A 26,831-nucleotide genomic window follows, 5' to 3' on the forward strand; every position below is an offset into this window, starting at 1 on the left:
AAAAATATGGATTTAATGGATACTCTACTTAGATATTAAGAGTGTTTATTTATGTATTGATTTTAGTTTTTCTTAGTCACAACAAAAGGTAACCAACAATGAAAAGGAAAAATATATACCGAATATTTACTTTTAAAATTTGTCCTTTTAGGGACTTCCCTGTTGGTTCAGTGGGTAAGACTCCGTGCTCCAAATGCAGGGGACCCAGGTTTGATCCCTGGTCGGAAAACTAGATCTCATGTGCATGCCACAACTAAGAAGTCTGCATGCTGCAACTAAAAAGATCCCACATGCCACAACTAAGACCCTGTGCAGCCTAAATAAATAAATAAATAAATATTTTAAAAACTTAAAAAAAAATTTTAAGTCCTTTTATAATTAAAAATTTACTCATTTCTTATTCAAATTATCTTTAAGAGAATTTTGATACTATGTGTGTGTATAGTGTGAATTTACATATTATGTGTGTATATATATATATGTATAAACAATGTGTATATTTATATATATAGCATGTGTATGTATAGTATGTATGCATATATATAAGTATATAATGCATATATCTACATGTCTAGATGTAAATACACACAAAATTAGATGATTATTATGATGATTTTTTTATTCAATATTCTCCTAGATTTCTAATATAGTCATAATGTATGACAGTAGCTTTGATTCATTATGTCTTTTAAACAAATAAATTTTACTTTTTGTTATAGCAAATCCATTTTAGTAGTGTTAAATGGTGGTGCCATTAGAAAACATTTCTTGAAAAACATTTGAAATAACATAAATTGAGGAAAAAAGGTTTTGTTCAATAAATTTTTATGTATGTATAATACTTTATGTGTATGTGTGCCTGTGTGTGTGTATTCTCCAAGGTTTATGTATGAGAGAATTTAGGAGATAGGAAATATATTGTTCTATGTGTTACAAAACCTCGTTGTGTTTCTGAAACTTCTACAGACTAGTAATTTAAACGTGGGCAATTCAATCACTCTGGATCACAATTTCTTCCTACAAAACATAAATTGCAGCAGATATTTATTCAACAAATATTTATTGAATGTCCATTATGTTCCAGGTATTTTTCTAGGTGCTATGGTTATAGCAGTGAGCAAATGGAAATGCAGAAAAGACTCTGTCACACAGAACATACATTCTTGGGTGAAACAAGAAAACATGTAGGGTAAAATAAATGTATAGTAAAAAAAATCCGTGATCAGCGCTAAAGAAAAAGAAAATGTGAACTATGGAATGAGAATAGAAAATAATGTTGTGGGTTGATGAGTAAAATGAAGCAAATTTTGAAGGCCTTAAGTAGCATCCTAAGAATTCTATTCTGAGGGATAGATTCCAGTCCTTAAACATTCGGCCTAGTTCTTAAATGTAAATGATTGCATATTACTGAAATCAATTAAAAATAGGCAAAATGCCATTAGGTGTGTTTAACAAATCAATTCTTCAACTGGATAAAAGTAAACCTTTGTCAGAGGACTCCTTATTTAAGATACTGAAGCCCAAACTCCTCAATTATTTAGAATGTTATATGCTGCTAGTAAATGTATTAAAGTATTTCCTGAAAAATATCTTTACTTAAATAAATATATTATAATGTATATAAGTAAATAATATAGTATATGTTGTTGGGTTTTTTTTTACATCTTTACTGGAGTATAATTGCTTTACAATGGTATGTTAGCTTATAGTATATGTTGTATACATTATATTATATATAAATTATATCCACACTAGTATGTATGAAAAGCAATTATGACTTTATTTTCACCTCTTTCAGTATTTGAAACTAAAATTCGCAGCAAGTCCCTGTTGAAAATGATATATATGGCTAAAAGTTTTAATCCTCTCACGTTTTCTTTTAATTTTCAGCCTGTCAAATTAGTGTCAGTTAAAAGTCACCAATTGACAATTTGTGAGAACAAATTCTTTTATAGAGTTTCTGTCACTGAAGGCTTATTTAACCTCCATGTGACCCCTTTAACAGAGTTCCTAACATTGAGATCTTCAATGAGAAAGTATAATCTAGAGTGAGAAGAATGGATAAAATGGTGACAGTTGACATTGGAAACAGATTTGAAATGACATAATGTCTGTTGTGAAATTATGATTTCCCTTGTCAAGTCTTTTTTTTCTGAATAAATATGGAGTTTACACAATTAGTCCAAAGTTAATTCATAATTCTTATATTGACTTAGAAACACTAACCATGAATTTAATTGAAACTTCAGATTTTGACTCAAGATTTATTGGTGCATTTCAAAAAGTGACATAAAATAAGTATTTAGAGTGTTGTGACCTTCACTTCTCCTATACTCAGAGCATGTTATGACCAGATCAGCCAAAATAGGAGTGACTATTCATTGAATAGTTCTTATATTTGGGTATATTAAATATTAAGACATTCAGAGATATTTCAGGAAATATAGTAATAAAGAGACTTCATAAATTCATGCAGACTGTCAGCCCAGCATTGAGCTAAATAGATAATCAGGTCCAAATTATGTCACCAGAGTCAACAGGTGAGAGCTTTAGAGTGCTTAGGTCCTGTTACTTCCCCAGTGGAATGTGATTAGAGCAGTGTAATCAATAAACATGTAGGCACATATCCACCTTGTCTGACCTGGTCTTCCTTCAGCATCCTCTCTTGGAAGAAAGTCTCAGGAGCTCAGGGCAAGAAAAGATGGAAACTCTTACTGTCTTGGTCGGGTTTTTTCTGGACTTGGAGAAATTGTTGTAGACAACTGTTTAGGTTGATCTTCTTCTTTTACCACCACAATTGTTTGTACCAAGAATTGTTTGGAGGTTGAAAAGTCAGTTATTTAAGATAAAATTAACAATTCTTAGAATATTATTTACAGACATTCATGATAAGTTATTGGTTCAATTTTCCAAACTCATCTCTAGCTACTCCCCTACAGAAACCCTGAACATCAGCCACTCCAATGTGTCTGTTCCTCAAAAGATCTTGTTTTCTCTTACTTCTATGGCTTTCTTCATCTCCCTAGAAAACATTTTCTAGCTTCTACATCTGGATAATTCCTAGTCATTCTTCAAAACTTATCTTAGGCATCGTCATTTCTGAAATACCTTTCTTTTCAATGTGACACTGCTGGTTAGTGTGTGGGTCTCTCTCGATACATGTGCACCATGGCACAATATCTTCTCCTCCATATTAGCAATCACATTCAGTGGTAGTTGATAATGCAAACTGATAGAGGCATATAGAATATATATTTGAAAGAGCATTATTTATAGGTTCAGATTGAAGTAACTGTGTTCTGTTGAGCAAATTATATATATATATATATATATATATTTATTTATTTATTTATTTATTTATTTATTTTTATATATGTATATATATGTATGAGAGAGAAACAGATACATAAAAAATGGAGGGAACATTTTAGGCTCTGGAAATAGAAAACAGTTTGATTTAAATAGGGTGGGATTTTATCACCTAACCATAAAAGGACAGTGAGGCAAGAAAGTTTTATTCTAAATTTGGAATGTTATGATTTAAGAAATAAAAAGAATGGGTGAAGATATTATGACTAAATTACTGGAGTAAATAATCAAGGGTCATGATGAGTAAATTGTTACTTTCAAAGAGACTTCTGAAGTCCATATATTTTAGATGATATTAAATTCAAGATAGATCCATCAGAGTAGTTAAGTGGAATGTGGTAGTTCCCTATTTATGTAAATTTACATAGTTCAGAGAATATAATATATATAATTCTGTAACAGGCGTATTTTATAAAACAACATATTTAATAGTTAAATTTTTCATAATCAATATTAATGAGGCATATAATGATATAAATATAGAAGTTATCATAATTTATTCTGTCACTTTGCTAAAACTTAGCTCATTTCCAAGTTCCACTATTGTAAATCACACCATAGTTTTATATTTATATATGTATAGACACATATATAAATGTAGACATAGATGTTTTATGCCTATATATGTACAACAATGTTTATAATATCATTATTTATAATGATGAGTATATATGAGTATATTAAGATTCATGAACAAATTGTCAAACGTCTTTACAAATAAGCTTAAAGTGTACAGAAATGCAATCCCACTGGTATAGGATGAGAAAAACTCCATACATTACATCATTCCCACCAAGGATTCATATTATTTTTAGTTAATGTGTGGTAACTGAACTGATGTATTCATTACTTTCTTATAGATTTATATGTTTTTTTCATATATAAAAGTTATAACATTTAAATGTAAGTTTGCTCTGAATGTCATGAGTTTTTTTTTTTTTCTTTCTTTTTGGTCTATCTTAATTGCCTAATTGGCCTGCTATATTCATTTGGGTTCATTTTTTAGGAACTTTTATATTTTCTTATTTTGAATCTTTTTCCTCTCTACTTCATATCTAAGGCCTTTTTCCATAACTTTTAATCTTTATCATTTCTCTCTATTCAAAAAAGGCAGCTCAAATCAGTGTTTTACAGAATTGATTAAATATTCTTTAGCCTCAACTCATGTCTTTCTCCTCCTAAAGCAGTTATTAATTTATTGGCTTGGGTTTTATTTCATTCTCTCATGCATTCATTCATTTACTTGTTTCAAAATCAAAACATTTGAGAAGGTATATGTAATTGAATGAATAGCGTTCCCTGATAATTCATATGGTAAAGCTCTAACCCCCAGTGTGGACTATATTTGAAGACAGAGTTTGTAAGGAGGTAATTAAGGTTAAACGAAGTCACGTGGTGGAGCCCTTTTCCTACAGGACTGGTGTCCTTATTAAAAGAGGAAAAGGTACCAGAGATCTCTCTCTCTCTCTCTCTCTGCACATACGCACAGAGGAAAGGCTGTGTGAGGACACAGTGAGAAGGCAGTCCCCTATAAGCCAAAAAGAGAGGTCTCACCAGAATCCAACCCTGCTGGCATCTTGATCTTGGACTCCAGCCTCCAGAACTGTGAGAAAATAAATTTCTGTTGTTTAAGCCACCCAGTGTGTGGTATTTTGTTATGGAAGCCAGAGAAGACTAATACAGTACACAATGAAAAATTTTCTTTACACCCAATCTTCTAGTCCTCTAATTCATTTACAATGAAACAGAAACTATTATTCTTTCAATCTTTCCAGAAATATTTGCTGTATGTATAAGTAAACAAACACCAAAAAACATACATTCATATCTTTGCATTTTTAAATAAATGGCAACAAAATACTATATACACTGCTATGCATTTTTAAATTAAACTATTGCAATATTGTGAATCATAAGAGGTATACATTTAGTTTTCACGCACAGTTCCTGGCTCACAGCTCCCTTGGAATTTTCTGAGTGATAAGAGCAACGGGAGCATCTTTTGTTATAATGTTTGGTCTCAGTTCCTGGAAACACTTCAAAGCCACAAAGGTGAAATCATTGTCTTGTTATTCACAACAAGCTCCTTTGGTGACTTTTGGAAAGCACCCTGGGATGAGAGCTAGTGGCCAATGGAACCAACCATAAATAGAGGGGTGGAACTTTCAGTCCCACCTCCTGATTTCCAGGGAGAGGAGAGAGCTGGAGGTTGAATGAATCACAAGTGGCAAATGATCTAATCATGTCTATTTAATGAAGCCTCCATAAAACCCCAAAAGGACAGGGTTGGAAGAGCTTCCAGATTGGTGAACACGTGAAGACTGGGGAGAGTGGTATGCTCAGGAAGGGAATGGAAGCTCCTTGCTCTTTCCCCATACCTTGCCCTATGTGTCTCTTCCATCTGACCATTCCTGAGTTACATCCTTTCCTAGTAATCTAGTAAGTAAAATGTTTATCTGAGTCCTGTGAGCCACTCCAGCAAATTAATTATACCCAAGGATTCGGTCATAGATTTATAGCAAACCTTGGCTTGCAATTGACATCTGAAGTGGGGGTGGGGGCAGTCTTGTAGGACTGAACTCCTAATCTGTGACAACTGACACTATCTCTGGGTAAATAGTTTCAGAATTGATGTGAATTGTAGGACATCCAGCTGGTGTCTGGAGGATTGTTCAAGCATTGCTTAGTGCTGTGGGAGAAATCCCCCTCCACACACACACATTGGAATCAGATCCTGTAAAAAATTAATAAACAGAAACTTCTATTAAATAGAGTCTGGAGACCAGATGGGGGAGCTCTCACTCCCTTCAATCGTAGCAGAGTCAAACAGGAAAAAGAAAAACTCCTCTTTCCTGACAAGGATTCAGTCAATGAAAAGCCATGGAATCTTTGTTTACTATGGCCCTCTCAACTTTTTTTTTCCTCTAAAGAGAATCTCTTTCCCTTGTTGTGGGGGAACTTGCACTTGGCTCACCATGCTTGCAGACCACAAATTGCAATTCTCTGCTGATCCTAAATAAACCCATCTTTGCTGAAGAAATATCTAGCAGTCTATTTGTTTCAGATCAACAGTTCCCAAACCCCAAGTAACCATACACATTAGCAACTTTTCATATGGTAAATAAAGAGCTTTCTAATTGATTTTAAATTGCATGTGAATACATCAAAATTTATTTGGTCATTCCTCTAATAATAAATTTTATTTCCAATATTTTGTAACTAAAATTTTGTTATACTGCATAACTTTTATATATGCCATTTCCTACTTGCAAGTATATCTGTAACATGAATTCCTGAAAGATGAATTGCTGCGTAAAAGGGTTTTAGCACTCATATTTTTGATAGATATTGCCAAATATCCTTTCATATGGGATAAAATTAATTCATATTTTCTTCAGAAATTTAAGAGAATTCCTGTTATCTCACACCATCACAGACACAGACACACACATTGTGTTACCAAACTTTTGGAACTTCAAAAATATAATATAAAATATAATAATTCAGTATGATTTTGATTTATATTTTGATTACTCTAAGTGAGATTGAATATTCCTTTATATTAAAAAGCTGGATATAACACTGTTAGCTCACCTTTTATTTTCTGGCATTTTTAATATGCTATTTAATTGACTGTTGTATAAAGAATTGCCAAAACATTGATGATAATCTACTGTCCTTTTCCTTATGAATGATTTGGCCTTTTTCATTTGCTTGTTCAATTTTTTTTAATTTCCAGCAAATTTAGAATATATCTGATTTTTGTTTGTTCCAAGTTGACTTTCCCAGTATGTAGAATGCTTTTTCCCTACAAACTTTCAAATGTTTTAAAATCTTTTTTAAAACCTGAGAATTTATCATGAAATATAATTTTTAGTATTTGAGCCATTTGATTGGTTTTTTTCTATTCAAGGACTCTCAGTATACATGTATTGGATCTTCCTTGCCTAACTTCTCTATTCATCACATTTTTTACAGTATGTTTAAATCTTCAATTTCTTTATTTTAAAACTTTTGTTTTTCACCTTCTACTACATTAGTCTTTTTTGTTGTTTTTTTTTCTCATTTATTCTTGATTTCTGAAATGTTTCTTTTATTTTTTCCAAATATTTCTTGAATTTTTATGTCCATCTTCTGATGTTTTATGGTTCTGATTTTGTTGTGTTCTTTTATTGTCTATCTTTGTTTTATTTGACTATAATTTAAATCTAATTTGTGGGCATGCCTTTCTGATGCCCTTTCACTGTTTGTAAGGATGTTATCCAATTTCTTATTCTCTTTATTTCTTGAAATAGTTCTGAATGGAATTCTTTGTCACAATCATTTTCTATTGCTTATTTCTCATTGCTAGGTTAGATTCATCTTCCTGAATGGCTTCACTTCTCTAGAAACCTCTCCTCTATTGTTTTTGTGAAGTGATCAAAGTATGGTCTCCTATTTTGTGGTATCTCCCGGCTCTGTTTCCTATCCCCACTCTTATGTGAATTTCTTTCTTTGCCATTATTGTACTTGTCCTGCTTAAATAGGATAATATTCCCAACAGTTTTTCTTTAGTGTGAGGCTCTTTCCTAAATCATCTGACTAATTTTCAGTATTCATGAAGCCCCACTGGTCCCAAGTTTTCAGGTCTTATTTGGAATACCTGGCATTCACTCAAAACCTGGAGCATAGATTCTCTTCTCAATTGAATTTTCTGTTCTCAAATTGTCCCATTGTGCTTCCCAGTGAATGCCTATATGATATTTGGGGCATCCCTCTTCTCTTGCATCCTTTACAATTTGCTTTAGTTTATGTGTTGATTTAACTTCTTAAACTGTTTTTCTGTGTTCTCCCATGTCAGATTTTAGTATCTTTTCTTGTCTTTGACCCTCTTTCTTGACTTTGTGCAGTTCTACATTATGGAACTGTTTCTCAGCTACAATCATTTCATTATTTTATATTAGTTTATGGAAAAATATTTAGCCCTTATTTCCATTTTTTTCCTTGGCTAAACTTTTCTAGTGAATGTTCTTTTATTATGATTTGGTTTCCCTTTGTTCTGATAATATGTGTGTAGATCCAGTCATATTTCCTATGGAAAGTGGGTTTTTCAAGTCGTTAAGGTCTGGCTCCTTTTAAAAGCAATACAATTGTAGTAGAGTACTGGCTACTTTGTAACTGCCTGCCCTCTATTTCTATGCTTTAGATTGACAGTGGAAAGGGACAGAACTCACACTTGCTGGTTGTACTTTTTAAAACAGCTTTTTAAATTTCTAGATTTTGCAAAAAGTTTATTTCCAGGTCTATAGATCAATTGCAAATATTTCTTTTTTCTGTCCTCAGAAGAATAGAAGATAGCTTCTCTGGTTCCACATTAAATGAGAAGATTTTGGTAATTATTTTGTAAACTATGCATTTAGGACTGTTGTGTACCAGCCAAGCAAAAACGTATTGAGTGCTTACTACATGGCTAGAGGAGAATAGAAGAGCAATAAGAGCAATATTGTGTCTAGGTGAGGATAGAAGGATAAAGTAACTAACAACACAAAAAAGTAACAGCACTCAAGGATTTTATATTATAGGGAGAACAGATATACAAAGAAATAAGCAGGCTACTAAGTTGTACTTCAGAGGAAAATAAGAGACTTAGAGAAAAATAAAGCATGGTAAGCATAATATGAAAATCCTGGAAGTGGAGGATGGATTGCTCTTTTATATAGAGTGGGGCAGGAAGAACCTCAGTAGTAAATTAAAATTTGAGCAGAGACGAAGAAGAAATGCGGACACAAACCATGTAAATAACTGGAGAGAACCTACAGACTAAGAGTCTAAATGCATGTGTAACTCAATATCTTTACTCTCCTTTATGTTAAGGCATGTTTACTAGTATCCTGACCATAAATTTTATAATCCTGGTATTTTAGCCTATTTTGACTTTCTGGTTTAATTTACCCTCTCTTAATAGCTTTCATTTTTCCACCTGTATATTATTTTAAATTACCATATTATGCTTCTTTTTCCATTACAAAAACATATAATTGATTGTGGAAAGCCTTTGATAAATTATAAGGGAATTCTAAAATGCCACTGAGACAAACGTGATAAATATTTATTACTTTCCCTGTTTCACTGCTTTGAAAATGTACCTGCTTCCTCTGAGTCCTGTTTCTACAGATGCAGCAAGAAACTATTGTATGAGTTGGCCCATGGCCATCACCTGTAATTGAGGAATTTTCTGGCCAAAGACATGGAAAAATACTCCCTAATAACCAAACTCTGAGGCATTATTCAATCTGTACTCTAAAAATGGTGCTTCCCAGTTCATTGTATATAAATCTCCTGGTGATCTTTGTTAAATGTGGATTATGATTGAGTATAGAGATTGTGAATATTCTACATTTCTAATAAGTTCCCTGGCAATGTTGATCCCTTCATTCTGAGGACCACATTTTGAGAAGCAAAGCTCTAAAACTTGACCCAATGACTCAAGTCATAAACCCAGATATTATATTCACTTCTCAAGGACTGTTTCCACCTAAGCAGCGTTTTTCTGAACTTTAGAAAAACATAAAAGGCACTCTCTAGAAGTTGGAACTTGAAAAAGGCAGCCCATGGGTGGATGAACTAGAATAGATGACCCACTTAGACAGATATTTTAAGAGACAACACACCCATTGTAGGAATATATAGTTCTAACAAGACTCAAAGATTGGCAATTTGAACAAGAGCTGCATTTCTGCCTTCACTCTCCCTGTGGCTGGGTCCCTTTAAATGCCACAAACAGCATAAAGAGCAACCTAGAATTTCTCCATCCTCCTGCTCACCATCAGCTATCAAGCCATGTTGATTCTAATTCAGATATTATCATTAATCCACATTCTCTCTCCAGCTACATACATCCAGACATTATTCACCTGTACTCTAATCAGTCACCTTACCTCAGCCACTTCCCCAGAAATTATTTTCTTTATTGAAACCATATTTACCTTTCTGAAATATAACTCTGCTTACACTCCTCTTCCTTTTAAAAGTGTGCAAGAGGCTTCCCTGGTGGCACAGTAGTTGAGAGTCCGCCTGCCAATACAGGGGACACGGTTCGTGCCCCAGTCCGGGAAGATCTCACATGCCGCGGAGCGGCTGGGCCCGTGAGCCATGGCCGTTGAGCCTGCGCGTCCGGATCCTGTGCTCCACAACGGGATAGGCCACAACAGTGAGAGGCCCGCGAACCGCAAAAAAAAAAAAAAAAAAAAAAGAAAAAGGAAAATGTGCAAGAGCCCACACTGCATAGAAGATTAACTGCAAATCCTTCAGCATGGCATGGAAAAGGTTTTAAGATACTAACCCAAACTGTGACTTCTATTTCTTCACCCATAGATTGTAGGTAATGTCACTATTGTCAGTCAGTTTTTGGTACCTTATATCTCACTGGTTTATTTGCCTAGAATTTTGGTCCACTACCAAGGTATAGCCAGTATACCCGGGCCAGAAAGCTATGAAGCTCAAACCTGGGTTGGTAAACAAAATAGCTCACAGTATAGTCCCTCAGACAAAATTATATCAACAGATTTTGTTACAACTGAAAGCTTGAATGCAGTGATAGAACTTAATGATAACTTTCAACATTATTTATCAACTTCCAAACTTCCATTAAAGACAACACAGTTCACAAGGGAAAAAAATTAAAAAAATTACCTAGTGTGACAGAGAATGTCTATTGTCTCTCTAGCTCATTAAAATGAATTATATTTTATCTTCCTGGACACAGAATTAGGCCTCATTTCCCAATCCACTTCTATATAGGTGTAGCTACATGTTGAAGTTATAACTGACCTGTGGTAGATTGTTAGAGTCATGTCCCTAGCAAATCATGCCTCCCTATATCACCATTCTTTTGCAATGTGACTTTGCTATTCCTCCAATCAAGAGGTGGAGCTCGTTTCTGACCTCTTTGAATTCACGCTGGCCTTGTGACTTGTTTTGACCAACAGAATGTAACAGAGGTAATGTCATGTGACCTCTGAAGTAGGTTTTAGAGATCTTGCAACTTCTGTTTTCATCCTTCTGAAACAGTAACCTGCAGTGCCCATTCTTTGAAGAAACCTGGGATGAAAGACTATCTGGGGATAGAAGTCCAGCTGATCCTCCTGAGCTGAGCTCTCAACTGACCCATCAGCTGAATGTAGTCACATGAGTAAGCCAAACTAAGACCAGGAGAAAACGCTGCTCAATAAACCAATAGAATTGTGAGAAAAGAATAAATTGTTGTTGTTTGCAGATGTGGAGTTTTGGTGTTATTTTTTACACAGAAATGGATAACAGATACAGCAAGGAACGTTCACAAAGGTGATTGTACCCCTTTTTAGGCCCGACCCATAAAACCCTCTGATGAGCACTCTTCCATACTAATTTCCTTTTCTCAGTAGCTAGCGGGGAGATAATTCTCAGCAAGACCTTAGAAGCCATTTATTGAAGATGGCAAAGCCCCTCTGAGCCTGGTTCCTAAATGACTAACTATTGACATATTCATCAGGAAAATGCAGATACTTCAGCAAGAAATAAACTTCACGTGTATTTTAGCTTTACATATTTTGAGTTCTACTTATTACAAAGTTAGTCTGTTCTAGTTATTATGCCAACAATCATACCATTAATAAAATCTTTGACATTTCTTCAGCTAATATCTAGTTTCAGAAGCATTTTATTTATGAGCAAAGATGTTTTTGTGAAAAAAAATTGGACTTTAGTTATATGTAATTATGTTTGCAATATAAATTATTTTCTCACACTAAGACATTAGAGAAAAATTCATGGGAGTAAAACTTTTATACATAATTTCAGACCTAGAATTTGGGCACATTTCATTCTTTGCATATGACCATTTTAACCTAAATTTGTACATTCATTTTACCTAATATTACATAATAAACAATTTATATATGATTCATAACCACTTTTTTAAGTGATTGCATCCTACTCCATCTACTGGACACAGTATAATTTATTTCTTATGCTTTTATATTGATAATTTGAGCTGTGCTAAATATTCAGTGTTGTAACTCTGTAATGAGCAATATTATAAATATAGCTTTTACTGTTTCATATAATTCCCTTGTCATTCTTATTTTCTTAAATTCAATAATTTGTGTTTTTTTTAATTACTTAATTTTAAGTTATTAATTATTTAATTTTAAGTTATTAATATTACTAAATTAGTAAAAGATATTAAGTCTTTGCTTGGTTTCTGTTATGTTTATATAAGGATAATAACATTAATGTAACATTGGATTCTTCTTTACCAAGCTTGGCAGATTTCCCTCAACTGTCATGCTTCATCACTAAGTATTATATGAGATCATGATGATTATTACTTACTCCTCAAAATCTTTATTATTTTTTCTCATAGTTCATCACTTTTCTTTTTATCTTCTTTGTTCTGTATCCTGAATCATAGTTCCCAGGAACCAAGAAAGCTTTTAGTCTACTGAACCTTCTTCTCTATATTATATTCTCACCCCTCCAAAACCAATTATTTAATGTAACACAAGTGAAAGACAACCACGCCGATCACCCTGGCATTGATTTTCCACATTGTCTTCTGTTGTCCAAAAATCTCCACTTGAGTATCTTGCTGACATCTGGAATGTAAAATAAAACCACATAAGTTATATTATCTTCCAGCACATATTACATATTCTTCCCAACCTTCTCATTACTTTAAAGATGTTCTTCTCAGCATTCATCTGTTTGCCCAAGCTTACACAGAACTTTCTCTTGCTATTCAGGCTTCTGTATTTCTCCTTAGCTGTCTCATAGTCTTCTTAAAGTATATATATATACTTAAAAGTATTTATATATTAATATATATATATATATTGTTTACATTTACTTCAATATATATATTGTTTGCTCTTTTTCTTTACATTTTCTTCAATTTCAATTTTCCATCACAGTGAATTGTGATATCAATCACCCAAATATTCTAATCAAAAAACTGGGGGTCATTCATGTGTTCTTCCTCATGATAACAGTACCTTTTAACCTGTCACCAAGTCTTTTTTATCACTTTTTTGGTTTTGTTTTGTTCTATTTTTCTTGTTTTATGTTAAAATTTTATTGAAGTGTATGTTGAAGATTGCTCAAATCTTAAATAGTTTGACAAATGTTCACCAACTAAATAAATACATTTATGTAAGCTGGACCCATTTTAAGAAACAGAATATTGCTAGCACCTGAGAAACCTCTGCTATGGCCCCTTCCAGTCACTGAATCTCATCTAAATTTAATCATTATGCTAATTTCCAACACCATAGATTGGTTTCTCCTGTTTTTGAACTTTATAGAAGTCAAATAATATATTATGTACTCTTTTGCATTTGGCTTTGTTCACTAAACAGCATGTTTGGGTCATCCATATTGACTGTAGTCATAATTCTTTCATTCTCAATGCCATATAGCTTTCTATTCAGTGTATGCTACCAATTATCTTTATGCATACTTTGGATGATAGATCTTTAGTTTGTGCTATTTGGAGAGTTTATTTTGAATAGTGTCGCTATAAATGTTTCTATACATGATTTATGGTGCACATATTTAGGCATATGCTGGATATACACTTAGGTGTAGAATTGCAGGGACATGGAATATGAACTTGACTTTTTTATGGGAACTTTTATCCTTTGGTAATAGTCCCATCCCAAGGCTATCTAGAAGCTCCACATTGTCACCTTATTAGCATAAACTCTCGCTTGATTAAAAGGGACTCTTTATGAATAACAAAAGACACTCCTATCATTCAGGAAGTTCCAAGCATTTTAGCTCTATGTCAGGAATAGTGGCAAAGATCAAATATTTCTTATTATACAACAGCATGTATCAAAATTTTATTCTTTCTTTTGGATTACTAATATTCCTTTTATGGCTAAATAACATTTTACTGTATGCATATACCACAATGTATTTATCTATTTTTATTTTGATGGACATTAGGCTATTTCTACCTATTTACTATTAATAGTGAAGCTATGAATATCCATATACATGTAGTTGTTTGAGTACTTGTTTTAAATTCTTTTGGATATGTATTTAGAGTAGAATTACAGCATCATATGGTAGTTCTAAGTTTAACTTTGTGAGGGAGCACCAAACTATTTTCCATACCTACTGAAACATTTTACATTTCCATTAGCACCATATGAGAGTTCCAATTTCTCTACATTCTCACCAACACTTTTATTTCTATTTGTTTTAAAATAATAAGCATCCTGGTAGGGATGAAATGGTATCTCATTGTGGTTTTGATTTGCATTTCTCTAATGAATAATGATGTTGAGAATCTTTTCATGTACTTCTTGACCATTTACATATCTTTGGAAAAATTTCTACTAATTTTATTTTTATTTTACTATACATTATGTATATTATACAGATTGCATATATCATTATACATAATATAACTATATATATATAGTTATATATATGTTTTATTAACTTTGGATTAGCAAAACTCTAATAATATCCCCTTCTGCCTGGCAGTGTATTCAAAAGGATCAGACATCTCTAACTTTTTTTTTCTGGATACAAAGTATTTTATTACTCTCAGCAATAGCAGTAGCCAGAGGGTCAGTATTTGTACTGGTTACCCTACCCTCATTCCCAAAAGATGATGCCATGAGGGACAGGTGATAAGACCTCTGTAATTTATCTTACTGTCTAACAACTTTTACTTCTTACACTTTCTCAAAATAATTTTACTAATATGAATATATAAATATAATTCTGTACAAGGTTATAGAAATTACAGAATAAGCTCATCAAAGCTGATAGCATTTTGTTTTACTTTTAGTTAAGGAACTCCAACTTCAGTTTGTCTTTCTTGCATAAGAGAAGAATAACTGTATTTCAATAGTTAAGATAAAATGCTACTTCTTATTCAAAATTTCCTCAAGCCCTCTCCAAGAATTTTGTCAGATATTGAAGGTAAGAGGTTGTTACCTCAACTGCTTATTTGAAGATCATCTAATTCAAATGGTCACCTTTTATCACAAATGACAATTACAATGCTTTATGGAAATCATCTTGCTTATAATAAAGTAAACCTATTGTTTATTTTCTACTAGAAATATTCAGGCATATACTTGGACTTTATCTTAATAACACTGAAGTTTTTGATATTTATAAAGTCACATAGCACATATTTTCAATTATATGGTGAATGTGATATCAAGGCTATAATTAATACATATTTGTTTCTTGGAGCATGAATTTTGTACTTGGCAGATGTTTATGTATTTTCTTTGTACAATTTACCAGTGTATTTTGGAGTGTGAGAACACGTTAATTTATTCAAGATTGCCCTCAGAATTAACCCTTGTATTCTAATATAACTCCATTACTGTGGATAAAATACATGATTTAATTTAATTATATGCCAAGTATTTTATAAAGTGTACAATGAAGGCATAATATTTAATGACATAATATTTAAGTCATAAGATATATGACTTCTAGTTTCATTCATAAAACTAAGGATGTATCTCAGAAGTGTCTCTCCTAGCTGCCCCCTTAACACCCATCATCTTGACACATATTCATCCCCACTATGCTCCAGAACTCTTAAGTACCAATCATTTTCAAACTTCAATATATTCTTTCATTCTTAAATGCCTTTACCCATGCTCTTTACTGAGCCTGAAACTTTCGCCTGCAAACATTTCCCTTCCATGTAAGTCTGCCTGGGAAAGAACTACCCAGTACCCACAGTCCAAGATCTTGCTGAACTGTCACTTCTATTCTGACCGAGTTCCCCACCACTGTCAGTACTGCCTGTGCAGTTAGCTCTTTCTTCCTCTAAGATTCAGAAGGACTTCGAATTGTCTTATTCACCTTTCACACGAAGCTTCTAGAATAAGAACTTAAACTCTGGAGACCAAAAATACTTTTAGGAATAATTTTTCTGAGGCAGGAAGTACAAAATCTATATCTATCTCTGAATCAAAGAAGCAAAGAATACCCAGATTGGAAAAGATATTGAAGCAAATTAACACAACCACCCACTATGCTAGGGTTCTTTCTACCACATCCCTATCAAGTGTTTTCTTACCTCCTGCACAACACCTCTAGTTATTAGCTAGTTAATCTAATTAATCTGATGCAACAGACAAGTGCCTTTATTAACTTAAGGTTGCACAGGTACTACATATTTACTGCACATTGTTTTTAAAAGTTCCTCATCTTCATTAGGGAAAGAGGTTCATAATGTAGGAGTAGTTTAAGCTCTCCAAACATACTTCCCATGTTACCAAAGAAATTTAATCACAGCAGCAGCTCCAGTGGAGAAAAAAAATCAGTGTATTCCATCTTTTTTATTAGGAAATATTCCTATTAGCTATCATTATAAGCTGAGCTCTATTCTCTACTGCTGAAAAATACCTATGGTAGTAAATATCAATATGCAGAGCTTTCCAAAATGAATAGCTGAAAGATGTATTTGCCTGATAAACTCCTACAGGCTGTGACCAGTTGTGAACTGTGCAATATACCTCTCCTCATTAATAATAAATCAAATAATAATAAAAATTTTGGCAGTACTTCTGTGGACTGATCTCACAATATTTTATGTGAACAAAGGGGAACGTGGAGAACACTTCATGTTAGTACTTAAAATACAAATAAGTTCTGGGCTTCCCTGTTGGTGCAGTGGTTGAGAGTCCACCTGTTGATGCAGGGGACACGGGTTCGTGCCCCGGTCAGGGAAGATCCCACGTGCCGCGGAGCCGCTGGGCCCATGAGCCATGGCCACTGAGCCTGCGTGTCCGGAGCCTGTGCTCCGCAACGAGAGAGGCCACAACAGTGAGAGGCCCGTGTACCGCAAAAAATAATAATAATTTAAAAAAATACAAATAAGTTCTAAGACAAAATAAAATTTTTGTTTTAAACCCACATTTATGTGTCTGGTTAGAATGTTTTAAACAAGCTGATTATTAGGTAGTATGCTAGAATGGAAAGAATGTGGCGTGAGGAGTCAGAATAAAGTTTGAATTTTTTATTCCTCCCTTAGATACCCAAGTAAGAGAATTACATATACATTCTGAGGCTGTTATTTCACCTATGAAAAGGAAACACCAATATTTATCTGGCACCAAATGTTATTGGTACCAAGTGTAATAACAGATTTGTAAATCTTCCCATGAGTGTTTTTTTTTTTAAATCTTGCATCACAGTGTAAGTTCCAAAGCCCCATGAGTGTCAGACATCTCTCTATCATATGGAAACATCTCTGTGTAAAAACTATGGTGAAGAGACATCGTATTCATTCTATATATTTACATATAGTCATACTTTCCCATTACCTGTGAAAAATATGTAGAGGTCTCCTAGTTGTTTTTCTTTTTATGCCATTGGTTAGTCAATTAAAATTATATGGAGGTTAACATTTAAGAGTGTGTAAGTAAATTCTTAACATTAAATTTATCTATTATTGAGAGAAATTATGCATGAAGATATATTCTTTCTTTTTCTTGGTATTATCATTAATCCAGTGACTGAGACTACTGAATATTTATGCTACTTTAAATATCATACTTGTATTTCTGTCTTCGTATTGTTGCTTTAATCCTTACTGCTTATGAGGCTACCCCTAAACTTAGTAACTTAAAACAATGTTGTTGTTGTTGTTTTTCTCATGATTCTGTGGGTTGCTACAGAAGTTCATCTTATGATTTCAGCTGGGTTCACTCATACCACTGCACTTAACAGGAGAGAGTGACGTGTTGGAGCTGGTTCTTAGCAGCTCATGAGAGCTGAAGGTTGTGTGATTTCTGTTAACCAGGTGGCATCATTTGGATGGTTTGAAACAGATCATGGTGGGTATCATCACACAGAAAGTGCCAAATGCTACAAATCAGGCTTTTTATTTCCCCTACAACTGGCTGTTAAACATTTACCAGCACATCACCTATTGGAGAGTTAGCTGACTGGAAAATTCAAGATGGCTTCACTTGACAGCTGATAGTTGGTGATGGCTATTGGCTGAGGTATCTTGGCTTTGGTCCGCATGACCTCTCATGCTCTAGAAGCTAAACTGAATTCATTATCTGGCAGTTTCAGTGCAACACTGCAGAAGGAGGGAAGCAGTAATTGCAATGTCTTAAAAAGTCGCATAACATCATTTCCATCACATTCCATTGGTTACTTATGTAGCCTAACACACAATTCCCCTTACTTATAAAATTAATGTTGCCTGCTAATAGCTTTTACAATCAGAATTAAGTAATGAAGTCTATGTGAAATACTTATGACAGTAAGTGGTACATTAAAAATATTCAACGGATGTCAGTTACTATTATTACTATATAATTTATGTCCTTAAAATCTTTCATATCAGTCATCTCTTTATCCTCACTGCCACCACTTTAGTTAAAGGGGCCCTATTTAATTCCTCCCACTTTACTTAGTCTGCAAAAATTCTGTTTTAGCATCTATAATTGTAAACAAATATTTGTTCATTTGTCAGATTCCAACTTTTAAACTGTACATTTTTAGGGGTTTAAAAGTCCGATTTTTCTTTTATGATTTAAAAATGAACATTCAGCATAGCATCTGGAATAATCATCCAATAAATATTTGTTGAATTATTTTTTCTTCTAATAGAAATCAGAATAATTAATTTGCTAAATATTGTTTTGTACTGAAAGATATAACAACATTATGAAATAATTCATGTATCTGGAGTGATAAATCTACAGTATAGATAAGAAATCATGTCTAGTGAACTTGTGTCAAAAATGTGAGATGCGGTCCTGCACAGTAGTTGAGTACACAGACTCTTGATACAGGTTACCAGTAACCAAATCCCAGCTCGATAGTTCTTGCTGTGTCTTTGGTAAAGTTACTTAGTCTTTCTTTGTTTTAGTTTTTCCTCTGTAAAAGGGAAGATAAGACCTCTTACCTTAGAGCGTTATTGTAAGCATGTAGTAAGTTAGTAATAGAAAATAGTAAAGTAATAGAAGACAAATTGACACATGATAAATTCCATTTAAATTCTCTATTATTATTGTTAATATATTTTCTGATACTTTATCTTCAGAAATATACTTGCCCTAAACAAAACAAATATTACAGATTCAAGTAAGTTTGTTTTGTTTCATGTCATATTTTAGGAAAGGTTAGTGCAACACACCTGTTGTATTTTTTTATATTTTCTTTTTAAAAATACAAAAACCTGTCTAAAATTTGCCATAATACATTTTAATGACATTTTTACCTTAAATATAGACTAGATACCTGTACCTATAATGTAGTTTTCATATTTATTATTACCTAGAAAAGATTAAGATATATGTTTTGCCTTATGTAAACATGAAAAGAAGACAGATGAAAAGTCATTTTACCTCCTGACCCTTTACATTGGTTGTGTTCATTAAGAATTCTTTTGTATAATATTTCTTACATAACTGCAAATTATTACTTTCATTTAATCCTACAATTTTAACTACGTATCACTCACCTTTTCTGTTTTAATTCACTTAACCTCTGTGCTTTTCCTCTGTTTTCTGTTATTTTTCAAACCTGTCCACTGCAGAATTAACTTAGCATTCAACAGGATAGCTTCTATTATTCACTGTTATTAAAACATAAAAAGCTGCTTTATCACCTATGTTGTCTCTAAACATTTTCTAATAATCCCCCGAAGCTCCACTTTTATTTTGAACTGCCTTCTAGCCTGCTACCTTTTTGTCTCCTTCTCTTGTCTTTCATCTAATCTTCAATCTATTATTTTGCCTTTATATTGAAGCCATGTTTCTTTGACTTTTATAGACACTATTTGAAATTTACTCCTGTTTCTTTGACTTTTTTAAAATTAAATTTATTGGAGTATAGTTGATTTACAATGTTATGTTAGTTCCTGCTGTACAGCAAAGTGAATCAGTTATACATCATATAACCACTATTTTTTAGATTCTTTTCCCATATAGGTCATTACAGAATATTGAGTAGTATTGCTCTGGTATACAGTAGTTCCTTATTAGTTATCCAGTTTATATATAGTAGTGTGTACATGTCAATCCCAATCTCCCAATTTATCCCTCCCCCTCTTTCCCTCTTGGTAACCATAAGTTTGTTTTCTACATCTGTGACTCTATTTCTGTCTTGTAAATAAGTTCGTTTGTACCATTTTTTTAGATTCCACATATAAGCGATATCATGATAGTTGTCTTTCTCTGTCTGACTTACTTCACTCAGTATGACAATCTCTAGGTCCATCATGTCACTCCAAATGACATTATTTTGTTATTTTTTATAGCTAATATTCCATTGCAGGGCTTCCCTGGTGGCGCAGTGGTTGAGAGTCTGCCTGCCGATGCAGGGGACACGGGTTCGTGCCCCGGTCCGGGAAGATCCCACATGCCACGGAGCGGCTAGGCCCGTGAGCGATGGCCGCTGAGCCTGCACGTCCAGAGCCTGTGCTCCGCAACGGGAGAGGCCACAACAGTGAGAGGCCCGTGTACCGCAAAACAAAAAAAACACAAACAAAAACAAACAAACAAACAAAAAATTCCATTGCATATATGTACTACATCTACTTTATCCATTCATCCATCAATGGACATTTAGTTTGCTTTCCTGTCCTGGCTGTTGTAAACAGTGGTGCAATGAACATTGAGGTGCATGTATCTTTTCAAATTATGATTTTCTCTGAAAATATACCCAGGAGTGGGATTGCTAGATCATATGGTAGCTCTATTTTTACTTTTCTAAGGAATTTCATACTGTTCTCCATGGTGGCTGTACCAGTTTACATTCTCACCAACAGTGTAGGAGGGTTATATTTTCTCCACATCCTCTCCAGCATTTATTGTTTGTTATATACTGTAGAAAAGAGAAGTAAATTTCAAATAGTATCTATAAAAGTCTCAGGTGTGCCCAAGCCTGAGACTTTTATAGATACTATTTGAAATTTACTTCTCTTCTCTATAGTATATAACATTTAGACATATATTTCTCACTTGATGCATGTATGTTTTCCTTCCCTATGATACAAAAAATTTCTTAGTCCTTTTCTTCTTTGATATTTTTGCTTCTATATTTTGTGCTTTATCCTTAAAGAGTGAGAGTCCTCTTTGGGTCTGATATTTCACGTAGACATGAGATAGTTGTTGATGTTGTTGTTGTTTTAGAATTCCCTCATTTTGAACTGGGATATGTTTATAGATCATCTTCAGAACCAACCATAGAACACTTTAAGAATTTGGTCACTCAATGGGTTGTTTGTCTATGGCTCTTAGCTTTGCCTTCAACCTTCGGTGATATCCCTGCATTTCAGGGAAATTAAAGCCTGCAAACTTAATTTCCATTAATAATTTTCCATCTTGATTATTTAGGCTCTTTCAGAAGTAAACAATGAGGGATTAGAAGGAAGGAATAAGGAAAAAGCCCTTTTTTGCTACATGTGATGCCACCGTACAGGGCAGCAGGACATTGAAGTATCTCAGGTGGTTTCACTTTTTCTGACTTGTCATTAACAGAGCTCTCTAGCACAATCAGAAGTAGCCAGCCCATCCTTCCAACAATCCATGTAATATTAATTACCACAGTAATAGTCAAACAAAACAGCCCTTTTCTACTTCATAAACTTGCCTTTAAATTCATCCAATTTATGTACAGTTTTGCATTTGGTGACATGGGATAAAAGTAGCCCATTATCCTCTGACAATGAAGTCGCAACTTTCAGAAGATAAATAGATTAACAAACCCAGATTTCAATCCTAGAAAGCCTATTTCTGAGTCTACTTCTTTTACAAACACCAACTGAGTCAAAGTTTAGTTGGGATATAGAAACCACTTCAGGGATATCGGACAGGAAGGAATTGATGACGGAGATGGAAGGACTAGAGAGGTAAGCGGGGTGGGGGGATGGTAGAGAGGGAAATGGAGATGAAGAAGAGGCTGTAAGCGGCAGTCAGAGGCTTCTATAGCTGCATGCTGGAGCCTGTAAGTTCACATGTGCCTCAGCCTCCATAGGATGTCACCACTGCTTCTTCTGTCACCATTGATGCTTCACGGGAACTTGGGTACCCTCTCTCCCACTGATGTTTTTAACCCCACCACTGCCACTGATGAAGCCACTCTTACAGTCACTGTGTAGGCAACACAAGAAGCAGAGGAAATGGTCTTTTCCTTCCTTTTGCCAGTGTTCCCATGATGGGAGCTGTCTCTTAGGACACTGACCTGAAATTCTGTCCCTGCAAGCTTACAAAATTACAAAATACAATTTACAAGTTTCAGTCCCTTAGCAATACAGAAGAAAGCATGGAAGAGCAGGCAGGATAGGAGCTGACAGGCAAAAAATCAATGAATCAATAAATTACCAGAATAGGAGAGTTTGTATGATCTAACATTATGGACAATTCAGGTAGGAGAAATTCATCATTGCATAGACGACGTTATTTAGGACAAAGGTACTGAATTTACTTCTAAACCCAGTGTTACTGTACCTCTTCTAGAGCAGGAAGACACTTGATTCTTAAGACCATTTTGTCTATATAAATAGTCATTGAGACAACCTAGAAATTAACCGATAAATGAAAACTATTTCTCAAGGGCGGCTACACTTCTAGCAAAAGCCTGCTCAGATAAGTATAACATGACAAGTGTTCAGGTCTGATTCTGATAATTAAATATCTCCTGTATTAAGGAAGAATCTTAAAAGCTGCTCCCTGCAAGACCACAGGTGCCACTACTTCAGGCTTACTATTAGTAGCTCTTGGGCAATGGCACTACCACTGAGGTGACATCTGCTAACGGGATCTGCTGTGGCAACAAAAGTCACTCGGGTTGAAATCAGCCTGCCTTCACCTCTGACATTTCCTTCTCAAGACTTGAGGTATTCATGGGATATAGAATCTCTTCTCGTATTTTTTGGACAAAAAGACATATTCTTTTTCAAAAGAGAGATTTGAGATCTAGACCTGTGGCTTCTTTCATTTCAATCCATCTGTGCTATACATAATAGAAAACTTAGAATTCTGAATAAACGTGGCACTTTTGTCTAACTTTCTAATTTAATACAGAGTTGTCTCTGTTTTATGTTTTCTGTGCCATTAACGTGGAAAGAAGGTGCATTTTTTCTATTGCTCCTGTTACAATTTACCACAAATTTAGTTGCTTAAATGATACAAATTTATTATTTTACAGTTCTGTAGGTCAGAAGTTCGACATGAATCTCACTGGCTAAAATCAAGGTATCAGCCGAGCTGTGCTCCTTTCTAGAAGCCCTAAGGGAGAATCCGTTTCCTTGCCTTATCCAGCTGCTACAGTCTCCCCTCATTTCCTGACTCATGAACCTCAAAGAGAGCAACTGCACGTTGACTTATTTTCAGATTACAACATTCTGATCCTTCTTCCATATTCTCACCTCTCTCTCTCTCTCTCTCACTCATCTGCTGGTAAAGTTTTTCTGTTTTTAAGGATTCATATGATTATATTCAGCCAACTATAATCCAGAATAATCTCCCCTCAAGATCCAGGATGTTGATCACATTTGCAAAGTTCATTTGGCCATGGAAAGTAACATATTCACATGTCCCAGAGAACGGATATCTTAAGGAGCCATTATCCTGCCTACCACAGTAGGGTATAATTTCTTACCTCTCACAGTCCTTCCTCCCTTCCTTCTTTATTTTCTTCCTTTCTTCTTTTCTTTTGCTAATACTTTTTCATTTCAACTTTCTAATAGACTGTGAAGAATTTGAGTGAAAAACTGTGTCTTAATATTGTATCTATCAAGTACTAATTAAAATGTCTTGGTAGTTGAATATAATAGGAATAGCAATTACTAATTCATGTTATTATTATTATTACTTATTTTTTGCTGTGGGGTGGTGCAATGTGGTAAAGATAGAGCAGTGCGTAAGGCAGAGGTGGTCCCTGCATTTGTGGAACTTGGAGAATAGAGACAGTAAATACATATTTTCAAGTGTCAAACTGTGAGAGAGTCCGCCTGTTGATGCAGGGGACACGGGTTCGTGCCCCAGTCCGGGAGGATCCCTCATGCCACGGAGCAGCTGGGCCCGTGAGCCATGGCTGCTGAGCCTGCGCATCCGGAGCCTGTGCTCCATGGCGGGAGAGGCCACAGCAGTGAGAGGCCTGCGTACCACAAAAAAAAAAAAAAAAAAAAAAAAAATTATCACTTGTGAAGGCACCAAATCTTACTTGAATTTTTGAATTAAATTTTCACGAAGACTCAAGGAACTGCCGTTCCATTCTGTAATGGGAAAATGTTTTAAATATATAGTAAAATGGAAGAATTGCCTTTATTGCAATCTTTTGATTTAGTCTATGAAGAATAATTATTAATCTCCCCTCTGCCAATGTAATTTAGAAGGCAGTGCATTTGCTTTTCTCTTTTTTTTTTTTTTGGAATTTTATTTTATTTATTTTTTTATACAGAAGGCTCTTATTAGTTATCCATTTTATACATATTAGTGTATATATGTCAATCCCAATCTCCCCATTCATCACACCACCACAACCTGCGCCACTTTCCCCCCTTGGTGTCCATACGTTTGTTCTCTACATCGTTGCCTCAATTTCTGCCCTGCAAACGGGTTCATCTGTACAATTTTTCTAGGTTCCACATATATGCGTTAATATATGATATTTGTTTTTCTCTTTCTGCCTTACTTCACTCTGTTTGACAGTCTCTGGATCCATCCACATCTGTACAAATGACCCAATTTCGTTCCTTTATATGGCTAAGTAACATTCCACTGTATATATGTACCACATCTTCTTTATCCATTCATCTGTCGATAGGCATTTAGGTTGATTTCATGACCTGGCTATTGTAAATAATGATGCAATGCAAATTGGGGTGCATGTGTCTCTTTGAATTATGGTTTTCTATGGGTATATGCCCCATAGTGGAATTGCTGGTTCATATGATAATTCTATTTTTAGTTTTTTAAGGAACCTCCATAGTGTTCTCCATAGTGGCTGTATCAATTTACATTCCCACCAACAGTGAAAGAGGGTTCCCTTTTCTCCACACCTTCTCCAACATTTGTTGTTTGTAGATTTTCTGATTATGCTTATTCTAACTGGTGTGAGGTGATATCTCACTGTAGTTTTGATTTACATGTCTCTAATAATTAGTGATGTTGAGCAGCTTTTCATGTGTTTCTTGGCCATCTGTATGTCTTCTTTGGAGAAATGTCTATTTAGGTCTTTTGCCCATTTTTGGATTGGGTTGTTTGTTTTTTTAATATTGAGCTGCATGTGCTGTTTATATATTTTGGAGATTAATCCTTTGTCCATTGATTCATTTGCAAATATTTTCTCCCATTCTGAGGGTTGTCTTTTCATCTTGTTTTTAGTTTCCTTTGAGCAAAAACTTTTAAGTTTCATTAGGTCCCATTTGTCTATTTTTCTTTTTATTTCCATTACTCTAGGAGGTGGGTCAAAAAGGATCTTGCTGTGAGTTATGTCATAGAGTATTTTCCTATGTTTTCCTCTAAGAGTTTTATAGTGTCCAGTCTTACATTTAGGTCTTTAATCCATTTTGAGTTTATTTTTGTGTATGCTACTAGGGAGTATTCTAATTTCATTGTTTTACATGTAGCTGTCCAGTTTTCCCAGCACCACTTATTGAAGAGACTGTCTTTTCTCCATTGTATATCCTTGCCTCCTTTGTCATCGATTAGTTGACCATAGGTGTGTGGGTTTATCTGTGGGCTTTCTATCCTGTTCCATTGATCTATGTTTCTGTTTTTGTGCCAGTACCATATTGTCTTGATTACTGTAGCTTTGTAGGATAGTCTGAAGTCAGGGAGTCTGATGCCTGCAGCTCTGTTTCTTTCCTTCAAGACCACTTTGGTTATTTGGGGTCTTTTTTCTCTCCATACAAATTTTAATATTTTTTTTCTAGTTCTGTAAAAAATGTCATTGGTAATTTGATAGAGATAGCATTGAATCTATAGATTGCTTTGGGTAATATAGTTATTTTCACAATATTGATTCTTCCAATCCAAGAACATGGTATATCTCTCCATCTGTTTGTATCATCTTTAATTTCTTTCATCAGGGTCTTATGATTTTCTGCATATAAGTCTTTTGTCTCCCTAGGTAGGTTTATTCCCAGGTAGTTTATTATTTTTGTTGCAGTGGTAAATAGGAGTGTTTCCTTCATTTCTCTTTCAGATTTTTCATCATTAGTGTATAGGAATGCAAGAGATTTCTGTGCATTAATTTTGTATCCTGCAACTTTATCAAATACATCAATTAGCTCTAGTAGTTTTCTGGTGGCATCTTTAGGATTCTCTGTGTATAGTATCATGTCATCTGCAAACAGGGACAGTTTTACTTCTTCTTTTCCAATTTGTATTCCTTTTCTTTCTTTTTCTTCTCTGATTGCTGTGGCTAGGACTTCCATACCTATGATAAATAATAGTGGTGAGAGTGGACATCCTTGTCTTGTTCCTGATCTT

This window comes from Mesoplodon bidens (genome assembly GCF_964165515.1).
Source record: "Mesoplodon bidens genome assembly, chromosome: 5".
Taxonomy (NCBI): Eukaryota; Metazoa; Chordata; class Mammalia; order Artiodactyla; family Ziphiidae; genus Mesoplodon; species Mesoplodon bidens.